The sequence below is a fragment of the Ipomoea nil genome, unplaced genomic scaffold (assembly GCF_001879475.1).
Source record: "Ipomoea nil cultivar Tokyo-kokei standard unplaced genomic scaffold, Asagao_1.1 scaffold1421, whole genome shotgun sequence".
NCBI lineage: Eukaryota > Viridiplantae > Streptophyta > Magnoliopsida > Solanales > Convolvulaceae > Ipomoea > Ipomoea nil.
In genome coordinates, this window is record NW_017617849.1 from 3,915,841 (window position 1) to 3,928,329 (window position 12,489).

Below are 12,489 nucleotides of genomic sequence, written 5' to 3' on the forward strand. Positions count from 1 at the left end.
CGTGCAAGCGAAAACAACACTTCAAACTTCACCACACCGGCCAAGTACAACTTCTTGAGATAACCTTGTGGAGATTTTCACCAATGCAACATAGATAAATAATCAGATAAATATGAGAGATTAATCCTTCGAATTATTGCCTTGAAGTCGTGATCTTTGTACTCCAAAATCTTCACCTTTTATAATCAAATTAGTGTAACTAATTTGACACAAAATAAGCTGCTAATTTCCCACAAATTAATACTGACCATATGATTAAAACCAACCTAAAAACTTGTTCAAATAACCAGAAATCGGTTAGCACAATTCGCTGTTTAAACTGTCCAGGTGCTGACTCACTTCCTGAAGATAACTGAGATTCACTACAAGAAAAATGCACATAGACAACACTAGAAAGACAACAGTTTTTAAGAAAAGTGTTGTCTTTTGTATAAAAGACAACAGTTTGGTCCAAAACCGTTGTCTTTGATGCAACACTTTTGTCAAAGACAACGGTTTTTACTTAACCGTTGTTATAAGTGTGTTGTCTTTGTGCATTTTGTGAAAAGACAACACCACAACGACAACGGTTTTTTAAAACCGTTGTCTATGTGCGTTTTTTTTAAATAAGACAACGGTTTTTTTAACTGTTGTTGTTGGTGTGTTGTCTTTAAGCGCACTGGAATACACAACACTAGAAAGACAACGGTTGTTTAAAACCGTTGTCTTTGTGAGCTCTTTTTTTTTAAAAAGACAACAGTTTTATTTAACCGTTGTCGTTGGTGTGTTGTCGTTAAGCGCACTCGAATACACAACACTAAAACGACAACGGTTTTATATAACCGTTGTCGTTGCGCGTTCTTTATTTGTTTAAGACAACGGTTTTATTTAACCGTTGTCTTTGGTATGTTGTCTTTAAGCGTATTTGAATACACAACACTACAAAGGCAACAGTTTTAAATAACCGTTGTCTTTGCGCATCATTATTTAACAGGTATATAAAATAAAAACAAGGATGTTAACAACAAGAATTGAACTTATGACCTCAAACTTAACAAGTAAGCAATCTATCCAACTAAGCAACACAAACTCTTATGCCTAAAGGTGCAACATCTGGTATATAACTGAGTTGCTTCTGTGTTGTTTGTGAAAACCAAAACCACAATTTTAGAAAATAGTCGAAGAATTCCCCCTAAGAAGAATAGAACTTAAGATCTCTAATCTCTAACATAATAAACTAAGCTAAACCCACCAAGCCACACTAACACTTATGTATTTAAGTGCAACATCTAGTATATTACCAGTTTGCTTATGTGTTGTCTTTGAGAACCAAGACAATGATTGCATAAAATAGGTTAAGAATGCCACCATAAAAGATAGAACCTAAGACCTTTAACATAATAAACAAAGCTAAATCCACCAAGCCATACCAACTCTTGTGTACTAAAGTGTTACACTTTATGTTTTACCTATAATTTAACAGAGAAAGAATACAATTCAAAAGTTAATTTAATAGTTCTATTTTCGTTCATATTTAAATATAAAATTATTCACCAGAATTTCAAAGTAAATTTATTAAAGTTTTATTTTCAATTATATTACAATTACGACCAATCTATGAATTCAAAAAAATAATAATAATTATCAAGTATAAAAAACAATATGGGGTGGTGTTCATAATGGTGCGGGATGATGTGTAGGGGTTAAGGGTTGTATGATAGGGGCCGGGGTTGGTAATCGACACTTCCGGCTAGCGCATGACTGACAAGGTTAGCTATATATATGTTAGTAATCGACCATTCCGACTAGCGCATGACTAACAAGGTTAGCTATGTTGGTAATCGACCCTTCCGGCTAGCGAATGACTAACAAGGTTAGCTATATGTTGTTAATCGACCCTCCCAGCATGCCCGGGACACGTTGAGAATGGATATGAAAGAGTAGTTGATCGATGCCGTACAGTTAGCTATATCCCATTTCTTTTGCCGCGATTTTAATTAGCTCTATGTTCATAATTACCAAACTATATATTCATAATTTTTGAATTGAAATGCATATTCATAATGATTGAATAACTCTGATCTATATTCACAATTACTGAACTTTATGTTTATAATTTGCGATGTTCATATTCCCAAGTGTTGATAACTATACAGTTTAGAAATTATGAATCAACAATACAGAAATTATGAATCTGTAGTATAGAAATTATGAATTTACTGTATAGAAATTATTAATCTATACAACTGTATTTAAATTAGAAATATACTGTATAGAAATTATGAATCTACATTATAGGGAAATGGGACGTGATCTTTGTATTTGGGTCGCCAGTCTAGGCTTGTACCTCGGGCTTTATACGTACTATTTTGGACCTATCACCACGAGCTATAAAGCTAATATTTTCTTGTCCCCCGTTCTGTACCTATATACCTGGTACTCAATCATTATTGCATGGACCATGGTCCACACAATTGTGTGGACCATAACTAACAAAATACATTTTTAATATACTAAGGGTACATTATTTATGTACTTAATGTACATTTTTCAAAAGTACATTATTTTATATAAAACTACTATTTTGGACCTAGCGTCCCGAGTAATAAAGCTACTATTTTCTTACCCATGTTATATACCTATATACCCGATTTATGGTGGATCCGGTCCCTATAATAAATCATCAATATAGTTATTTAATTTGTAAAAAAATGAAGATTTAGTATAAAATAAAAATAAAACTTTCGTTATTTTGCTTATTATATTAGATATATATGTTATTCTTTAAAAGAAATAAAAGTTAAAATAATTTTGACTTTAATATATATTAGATATATATGTTATTCTTTAAATGTTGAATTTCAAAACTTGCACAATTTGTAAAAAATCTTCTTCCCTCTCAAATAAAATAATTCCCTCTTTGTAAATTTTGACTTCATTTGAATATTAACACTAAAGCGCCAAAGAAGGAATTAAAACACAAAACAAAACTAATTTTGCCAAAACACTTCAGCGCAAACACACAAAACCACCGTCGCCTCCCAGTGTCGAAGTCCAGAAGATACCGCCCTCGCCTCCGACAGTGCCGTCGCCGCCTCCAACCTCTGCCGTCGTCGCCGTCTCCAACTCCCGCCGTCGTCGTCGTCTGCAACTTCCGCCGTCGTCGCCGCCTCCAACCTCCGCCGCCGTTGCTGCATCATCCCTCCAGGTTAGTCCTCAATTTTTTTAACCCTAATTCCTAATTTCTTTATTGTATTGTTAAATTTTCCATATGTGAAAGCTATGAGTGTTCTTGGCTATGATTTTGTCTACCCTATGTTTTAGTATTTTACTAGGCATATAGCTTTAGTTTGATTTTGGCTATGATTTTGACTGAGTTGATTTTCTGTATATGAATTATGAAACCTGGGCTGTACGAGTAGTAACTTTTAGTTTTGCTAAAATCCCTAGTTATTTGCTTCATCATACTTTTAGAATTAAACATTTAAACCTTACTTTTAACCTTAATATAATAAGCACTGAAGTTTAACAAGATCACTTTTCAAGCAGAACTACTAGTGCTGTCTATTTAGCATTTGTTCATGTCAATTAAAAAGAAACATTTGCTTTACTCATTTATATGATTAAAAATTTAATCTGTCAAAAAGATTTATACAGGTTCATAAATAAAGTAAGAAGCAAAATGTACTTTGAGATGCAAACACTATATTTTCTAAACCACTCTGAATTTTGATGTTTATAGAAAAAACCACAGCTTACTACTTGCATCTAATAACATTCTAATTATGTTAATTCTGTGTGTTCAACATGAAATATTATTGAAATAATTTGGAGAACTTGTATGATGTGAACAAAACTAGCATGTCCAACAATTAGATAAAGGAAACAAAAAGGGTTATTTTGGAAATTTTACAAAGTTGATCCAATATTCTGATCTGGTTTTTGATTCTTAAAAGCTAATGTCCAGAGATATCTCTTATCCAATCATAGCAATAATTCTTTATTATCCTTATAGCGAATCATCTCTTTTTTCTCTTCTTGTTTGCTTTTATAAATGCTCTCAAACTGGCACATCAGGCAGGGCTGTATCTTCATCACCGCATTGGGCCTTATATTTGTGGAGAATGGAATTATGGGTAAGATTATTTTATATGCATATACATTTAGTTATATATGATCATGTAAAGTGGGATCCTAGCTTAATTGTATGAATTGTGGTGCAGGGGATTCCCTGTTTGGCTAAAATTTGTGCCTGGGATTGAGTTTAGAACAGACAATTAGCCTTTTAAGGTTGTCTACTTAATTAATTTGTTCATATATATTTTGCTATATATTCTGGTTTACTAAACTATGGTGATTACAACAAGGTGGGTATGCATCGGTTTGTTGAAAAAATTGTGAACATGATGAAAGTGGAGAAAATGTTTGAACCTGACGGTGGACCTATTATTATGAATCAGGTTAGAATTGAAGCTAAGGAAGAAGATGGATTATATTATATATTGGCTTAATTGTATAACTATTATTGTCTTTGTGTTTACTGCAGATTGAAAACGAGTATGGACCAGTGGAGTATGTTATTGGTGCCAAAGGTAAAGCTTATAGAAAATGGTTTTCACAAATGGTTCAATTCTACCTGATTCAACAAATGGTTGAAGCTAGGTTTTTTTTTTTTTTTTTTTTAAATTTTTTAAAATTTCATTCTTTCGATTTATTATTACATAATCTGAATAATCAACAATATATATGAAGGGCTATTAAAATGGTCCATGCGTCCTCTACGAATGGAAAGAAAGGACGCAGTAAAACTGCTTGGGAAATTGTCAAGGTAATTTCATATTTTTAACTATATAAGTGTTTGTATATAGCTAAATTGTAATGCAAATATTATTTAACATTCGTAGGCTCCTCGTCAACCGGATAGTAACCAATGCGGTTTCTTTGTCATGGCGTACATGAAAACTTTAATTGAGAATATGCCAGACTTCGATGATAAAATTCTGTTCAAGCACTGGTATATATGTACATGAAAATTCTGTTTGAAGTGAAAATCTGTTTGTATGTGCATATATAAGTGCATTAGGTGATTATTTAAAATGAGCATATAGTCATGAAATGAAGAATCATGTGAGCTTAACTGTTTGTATGTGCATAAGTGAATCAGTGTGCTGTTCTGATTTGTTGTTCATTGAAATTATATGGTCAGCAATTATTTTCTTAATGTCTTACCTTTTTTGGTGATGAATAATGATAATTCATCTCTTATCTTTCCTTTTTGGAAGACTGGAAAGCATACTGTATTGATATATACAAATTAAAGTGTGCTTAATCTTTGTGGTTTGGTGTTAAGTGCCAAAATCCTGCCTGCCAAAATCCTTATATACAAATTAAAGTGTGCTTGTGGTTTGGTATTGATATTTTTGGTTGCAGTGGCATTATATAGAGGATGCAATGTGTTTTATTTTGCTTGGGCCTTGAGGAAGAAAAAAATAGAAAGTAGGCAAAGCATGACTGGTAGATTGATAAATGCCATCCATCCCACATGGTAGTTGTCAATTGGGGGCATTTGTATTCATATTAGGAAAGTATTGCCAATGCATTGATTTTACTCGAATACACTCTAGTATGCCATTTTAGTGTTTCCTGTCTAGCTTTTTTGTACTATAACCTTCCAGATTGGAGAGCTTTCCGAATTACTCCTAACTTATTTTGCATTTCATTGCAAATTATTTATATCTATACTAATTTATTTTCTTACTTTTTACATGTAGTTTCAACAAGTTGATTATGACAAAGCGGTTATTGATCTGGTGCGTGCTGAATGGGCCGATATTCTATCAAGTCATATAGAGTAGGTATGATTTGGTCATTAGAACGTTGTGATCATTTGGACTTGAATTGGTTAGTGGAATTTTTTTTTGTGTAGTAGTATTATGACTTGGATGATAATTAGAATTGGTCATGGAAGTCTTTTGACTTGTTATTTTGAACCTTATTAGCTTGTGCACAATTATGTAACTACATTTTGCAACATATGGTGAATGGATAAATTATTATTTTTATATGATTATAATTTAAGCAGGTGAAAAACGATTAAAAACCGTTGTCTATTTTACAACAGACAACAATTAGAAACCGTTGACTTTTCTACAAAAGACAACAGTTTATGGGTGTGACAAAAGCGATTTCAACAACACACAATAGACAACAGTTTATAACTGTTGTCTTTTAAAGAAAAGACAACAGTTAATAACCGTTGTCTATGTGCATGACTTTTAACAACACCGGTTTCAACAACACTTAATAGACAACGGTTAAAAAACCGTTGTCGTTGGTAGAAAAGACAACAGTTAATAACCGTTGTCTATGTGCGTGACTTTTAACAACACCGGTTTCAACAACACTTAATAGACAACGGTTAAAAAACCGTTGTCGTTGGTAGAAAAGACAACGGTTAATAACCGTTGTCTATGTGCGTGACTTTTAACAACACCGGTTTCAACAACACTTAATAGACAACGGTTAAAAAACCGTTGTCGTTGGTAGAAAAGACAACGGTTAATAACCGTTGTCTATGTGCGTGACTTTTAACAACACCGGTTTCAACAACACTTAATAGACAACGGTTAAAAAACCGTTGTCGTTGGTAGAAAAGACAACGGTTAATAACCGTTGTCTATGTGCGTGACTTTTAACAACACCGGTTTCAACAACACTTAATAGACAACGGTTAAAAAACCGTTGTCGTTGGTAGAAAAGACAACGGTTAATAACCGTTGTCTATGTGCGTGACTTTTAACAACACCGGTTTCAACAACACTTAATAGACAACGGTTAAAAAACCGTTGTCGTTTCTAGAAAAGACAACGGTTAAAAAACCGTTGTCTATGCGCGGGACTTACAACAACACCGGCTTCAACAACAGAAATTATACCCCTACGACAACGGTTATTAACCGTTGTCTATGTGCATTTTTCTTGTAGTGATTAATCCAGGTTGAAGACTGTGACTCTGAAAGAGACCCAATTAAAAATACGGTCCAAAATAGACTAAATAAAATATAACCTAAGTTTTGTTAAATAATATAGTCACTTTTTACTAAGATAAAATGTGTATCATTTGTACACTTATAAAGTCAACAAGTATTATATTTTGGTCAAATACTTAGGATGTCCCTTCAATATGTGATTTTATGTAATTTAATTTATGTATCTTAATTTCGTACAATTTAATTCTTGTACTTTAAAAAAATTATATAATTAAGGGTGATCATTAACATATACCGTTAAAATTGGATTGCATACTTTAAAAAATTGAACAAAAATACAAAAGTAGATGTGGATCGGATAGAGAAACTTGTTGCTCTAATTTAACTTTTTAAATCAACTATAATATTATTATTTTTTTATATTTTGAAGGAAAGTTGTAATTGCAGTGCAAAAGAGAAAATAGTAAATATATAACCAAAGCTTTTTTTTCTCCTTTATATAATAAAGCTATATGGTTTGAAAAATAATTAATGTTACAATTAATACCACAACATTCTTTATTATAAAAAAAAAAAGCACAACATTTAAAAAATAAAATAGCTATATATTATATAATCATATAAAAAATATACTTTTGAAAAATAAAATAGCTATATATTATAGAGTAAATACCCAAAATGGTTCCTCGACTATAGCTAAATTCACAAATTGGTCATCAACTTTCAATTTCACCCAATTAAGTCCTTAAGTTTGCAATTTTGACACGATTTGGTCCTCCATCTAATTGACTGTTTGTTGACCGTGATCGACGATCTCCAGAAGAACCTTCAGCTCTCGTCGGAGCACGTGGAGGCCTCCAGGATGACGTTGCACCGGTTCGGAAACACGTCGTCTTCTTCGCTCTGGTACGAATTCAACTACATTGAATCCAAAGGGAGGATGAAGAAGGTGACCGTCTTTGATAGATTGCTTTCGATAGTGGATTCAAATGTAACAGTGCGGTCTGGAAATGCAACCGGAACCTTAAAAAACCGACGATGGACCATGAAATTACATATATATCCTCAAAAATCACAATCAACAAACGGTCAAATAGACAGAGGACCAAATTGTGTTAAAATTACAAAGTTAAGAACTTAATTGAGTGAAATTGAAAGTTGAGGACCAATTTTTGAATTTAGCTATAGTCGATGGACCATTTTGGGTATTTACTCTATATTATATAATCATATAAAAAATGTGTTCAATTAGAGTTTAAATTTACACATATAAAATTTGAAATTTGCTTTCCAATATGTAATTATCTTAATTATTATTTGTATTGTGAAAATTATAATATAGATGAAATATAATTAAGAATAAATCAATGTAATTATTTAAATTATCTCTATAAGTTTATTTGAATATGAACATAATTAGAGATTATATTAACCATACAAAATTATAATTATAATTATAATTTTAATTTTAATTGTAATTTTGTATTCTATAAAAATAATAAATACTTGATCAAAGGAAGCTAAAAAATATTATTATATTAAATAATTTAAAATATTTTAGTTTTTTAGTTTTTTATTTATATTTATAATAACATAATTTTTTCTCGTGCATCGCGCGGGTGAATTACTAGTAGTAAATATATAACCAAAGCCTTTTTTTGCTATTATATAACCAAAGCCTAATAAGCCCTATTTAACTAAAAATTGAATAGCTAAAGTCTAAAGCCCGAATATGTATTTGATTGCATACCATCGTTATGCTATGGACCCGTGTCCAGCATGCATTGTGGACACAGTAACGGTATCGTTAGTGGCACCGTTATCTTCCATCATTTTTATTTTTTATTTTTAAATTTCAGACCGCTTTGTTATAAGAGCATATGTTCATAATTTTATTACTATATGTTCATAATTGTAAGTTCATAATGTCAGAGCTCTGTGTTCATAATTCCATAACTGTACATTCATAATTGCATAACTGTGCATTCATAATTCCGTAACTGTACATTCATAATTCAATAACTGTAAATTCATAATTTTCGAAGCTCTATGTTCACAATTTTAGAGCTCTATGTTCATAATTTTATCACTATACGTTCATAATTGTAAGTTCATAATGTCAGAGCTCTGTGTTCATAATTCCATAACTTACATTCATAATTTCATAACTGTACATTCATAATTCCATAACTGTACATTCATAATTCCACAAACAAATAACGCCGTTAACAGCAAGACAAAATCTATTTTTTTTTTTTTAACGTTGTTTTGGACTCGTGTCCACAGTGCACTGTGGACACGAGTCCACTACATAATTTGCGGATTGCATATTAGTGGGTATCTTTTTGTGTGTTTAAAGACCAACATCAATGTTTTATATATGGGCCAGATGTTAAAATATATATGTTCACACCATATGTGCGCAAGGGAACGGCCTTTCGAGTCTTAATTGATCGAGTTCCCCATAACATATGAATAATTACTCAAACTTGGCCTAATATATATGGCATGGCAAATTATTGTGTGGATTGTGCTCGTTTTGATGTTTAGAAAAGTAAAAAATTCTTGTTTTGTGTGTGTTAGAATAATGAACATTATGTGATAAGATAATATATTTTATGAGTTAAAATAATGTACTTTATATGTGTTACAATAATAAAATTTTTGTAGTAAGATAATATATTTTATGAGTTAGAATAATGTAATTTATGTGTTAGAATAATGTTTTTTATGAGTTAAAATAATATATAATGTATTTTATGTGTTAAAATAATAAAATTTCTGGAGTAAAACAATGTATTTTATGAGTTAAAGTAAAGTACCTACGAGGTCCCTGTACTATAACGTTTTGTTCAATTTAGTCCTTATACCTTTATTTTGTTCAATTTAGTCCCTGTACTTTCAAAAGTGGTGCAATTGAGGACAATAGTTAACGGTATTAATATTATCGTTAACTTAGATTACGTGGCGGTGACGATATTTATATTCCTACTCATATATTACTTTATAAATATTTAAAATTAATTTTTTACCATCAATATATTAAATTAATATGTTCCAAAATAAATAATTACAACCATGTTCCTAATGAGATTTGGACAATTGTCCTTAGTTTCACCACTTTTAAAAGTAGAGGGACTAAATTGAACAGCATAAAAGTACGAGGACTAAATTGAACAAAACACTATAGTACAAGGACTTCATAGCTACTTTGACCGTTAAAGTAATATACTTTATGTTTTAGAATAATGTATTTTATGAGTAATATGACAAAGAGCAAATATAATTATCCCAACACTTTGAAGTACAAAAGTTAGTTTTTTTATGTGTTGTCTTATCCAACACACCAAGAAATTATGTGTGCGTGTGTATGTGATAACAGCCAATCAAGTTAGGCATATATTCGAAATGATTGAAGTAGCTTGCGGGTTTCTCTGTCCGATCTGACGGAGAAGTAGACGGGTTTCTCTCTCCAGATCGGACGGATAAACCCGCAAGCTACTTCGTCCATTTCGAATTGGACAGCTCTGTCTAGTTTAACATGGACAAAGAAGTCATGCCAGCCTGTTTTTTTTTTTTTTTAAATAAATATAATTATTTTGATTTATTATTTTAATATTTTTTAAAATATTAATCTATGTGGTATTTTACGTGGCATGTGACTTGAAGGTAATATGTTATTATAGGCCGAATTAGTTAATTGTAAATTATTAACAAGTGTAAGGGTTCAATTGAATGCTGTTTTATCTATTTGACTCTTATTACATATTTTTTTTATATAAAGTTTTGATGTGTTATTATTTTTCATCCATATTCAGTAATCCAGCAATATTTATGGTCATGCTTTTAAGTGTTTTTTTTTTTTTTCCAAATGATCTCTTTTGTAGTAATCTTTCGGCCTGGCAAAAAAATCTTTCTGGATCCGCTGCCCAGCACTGAAGTTCGAAACTATTCTATTTTAAATGATAATCGAGATGTCATCACACTACATGGTAGTCGGCTTCAAAAGTGAAAAAATAAAAAGATCATCCCCTAGAAATTTCATCTGGTAAGGCAAACTATATCAGGCTGCGCTGCTGGTCCAACATTATATTAACCCACCAAAAAAAAAAAGGTTTGGTTTTAATAAAAGGAATATTCGACGGCATCAATTCAATCACCATCAGTACTAAAACATGTTTGTTGTAGTAAATTAATTGTGGTGGTGGTTGGTCCAAATGTCCAATATTAGGTTCCTACACAATTTCTTCCACTGGAATTTTAGAATATTATTTTAGCATATGCTAGCAGGTCAGGCTTGATTGCGAATTGTCAACTTTTCATTTAATTGTTTGCTTTCTTATCATCATCGACTTGTTCAAAGGCGATAGATAAGCAGATCTCATCTTTTCACACGTACGCACTAACACTCACACTTATAGGAAGAGCTTCGTATCAAATCTTTTGTGTTAGTTCATCATATCACTAACGAATCATATTAATTACTTTGTTAATGCAACTAACGCACTGCATGCTGGAAATCTTCATTTTTTGACCACCAAAAATTATCGAAAATTGTGAAATTAAAATTCAATCAGAAATCCTTATTTCGATCACTTTTGGGTTTCATAAAAGTTTTCATCGATATTTTTTACTACCACATAAAATTGATGTGCCTAGTTTTCTGACCATCGATGGACGAAAATTCTCATAGGGAATAAGTTTCTGAAGATGGTTGGAAAGTTATTAAGTTTCTAAAGGTGGTCGGAAAGTTATTAAGTTATTCCATATGCATGAAACCAAACCAAATTAAAACAGTGGAAATAAGGATATTTGAAACTATTGTACATATTTTTCATATGTTTTTTATAACAAGATGAGACGCTGGGTTTCATGTTTGGACACTATGGTTATGGTTGTACTTTTCCACAAGATGCCCAAACAATTTTAAAAATTCCTTTTCTAGCACATTTAGAGGGATAATTATGATGTGATTCGAATTCAAGTCTATCACTTAAAAGTAATATTTTATCTGTCTTACTTACTATTTATTGATCAAATTAACTTTCTTTTTTTTTTTTTTGCTTATTTTCTTTAATATTTTTTATTTATTTTTGAATTTGATTTTTTGTGTGTGTGTGTGTGTGTTTAATACGGAGTAGTACTTTTAGTGTAGTTTTAAATATATAAATTCTATATATTAAGACCGTTGGAACGGAGGATTAGTTTTCTGGCTATCGGCTAGAAGGATGCCTTCGGACAACCAAAAAAAAAATAATACAAAACTAAATATTATGAAAAATTGAATTAAAAATAACTTCAACCAAGTCTCATTAATTGAACTAGATACATAAAATGAGATGGAGGGAATATATTGTTTAAATTACAGTTAAACTACATCCTAAATCTTCTTCATTTTAATTTAACTTTGTGTGACCTTTTCTAGATACAAGCCTGTATGTACATGCACACGTGTATATATATATATATATATATATATATATATATATATATATAGAGAGAGAGAGAGAGAGGCATATAGC

The 12,489-nt window shown here is 31.2% G+C and overlaps 1 long non-coding RNA gene across 1 annotated transcript; it reads left to right on the forward strand.

Annotated features, from left to right (window-relative positions):
• The first annotated feature begins 4,053 nt into the window (after window positions 1-4,053).
• LOC109187665 lies at window positions 4,054-4,976 on the forward strand. The gene is made up of 6 exons (XR_002055294.1): window positions 4,054-4,115; window positions 4,203-4,269; window positions 4,347-4,439; window positions 4,526-4,571; window positions 4,732-4,807; window positions 4,884-4,976. It is a non-coding gene; the product is annotated as an uncharacterized LOC109187665 (long non-coding RNA).
• The last annotated feature ends 7,513 nt before the right edge of the window (window positions 4,977-12,489 follow it).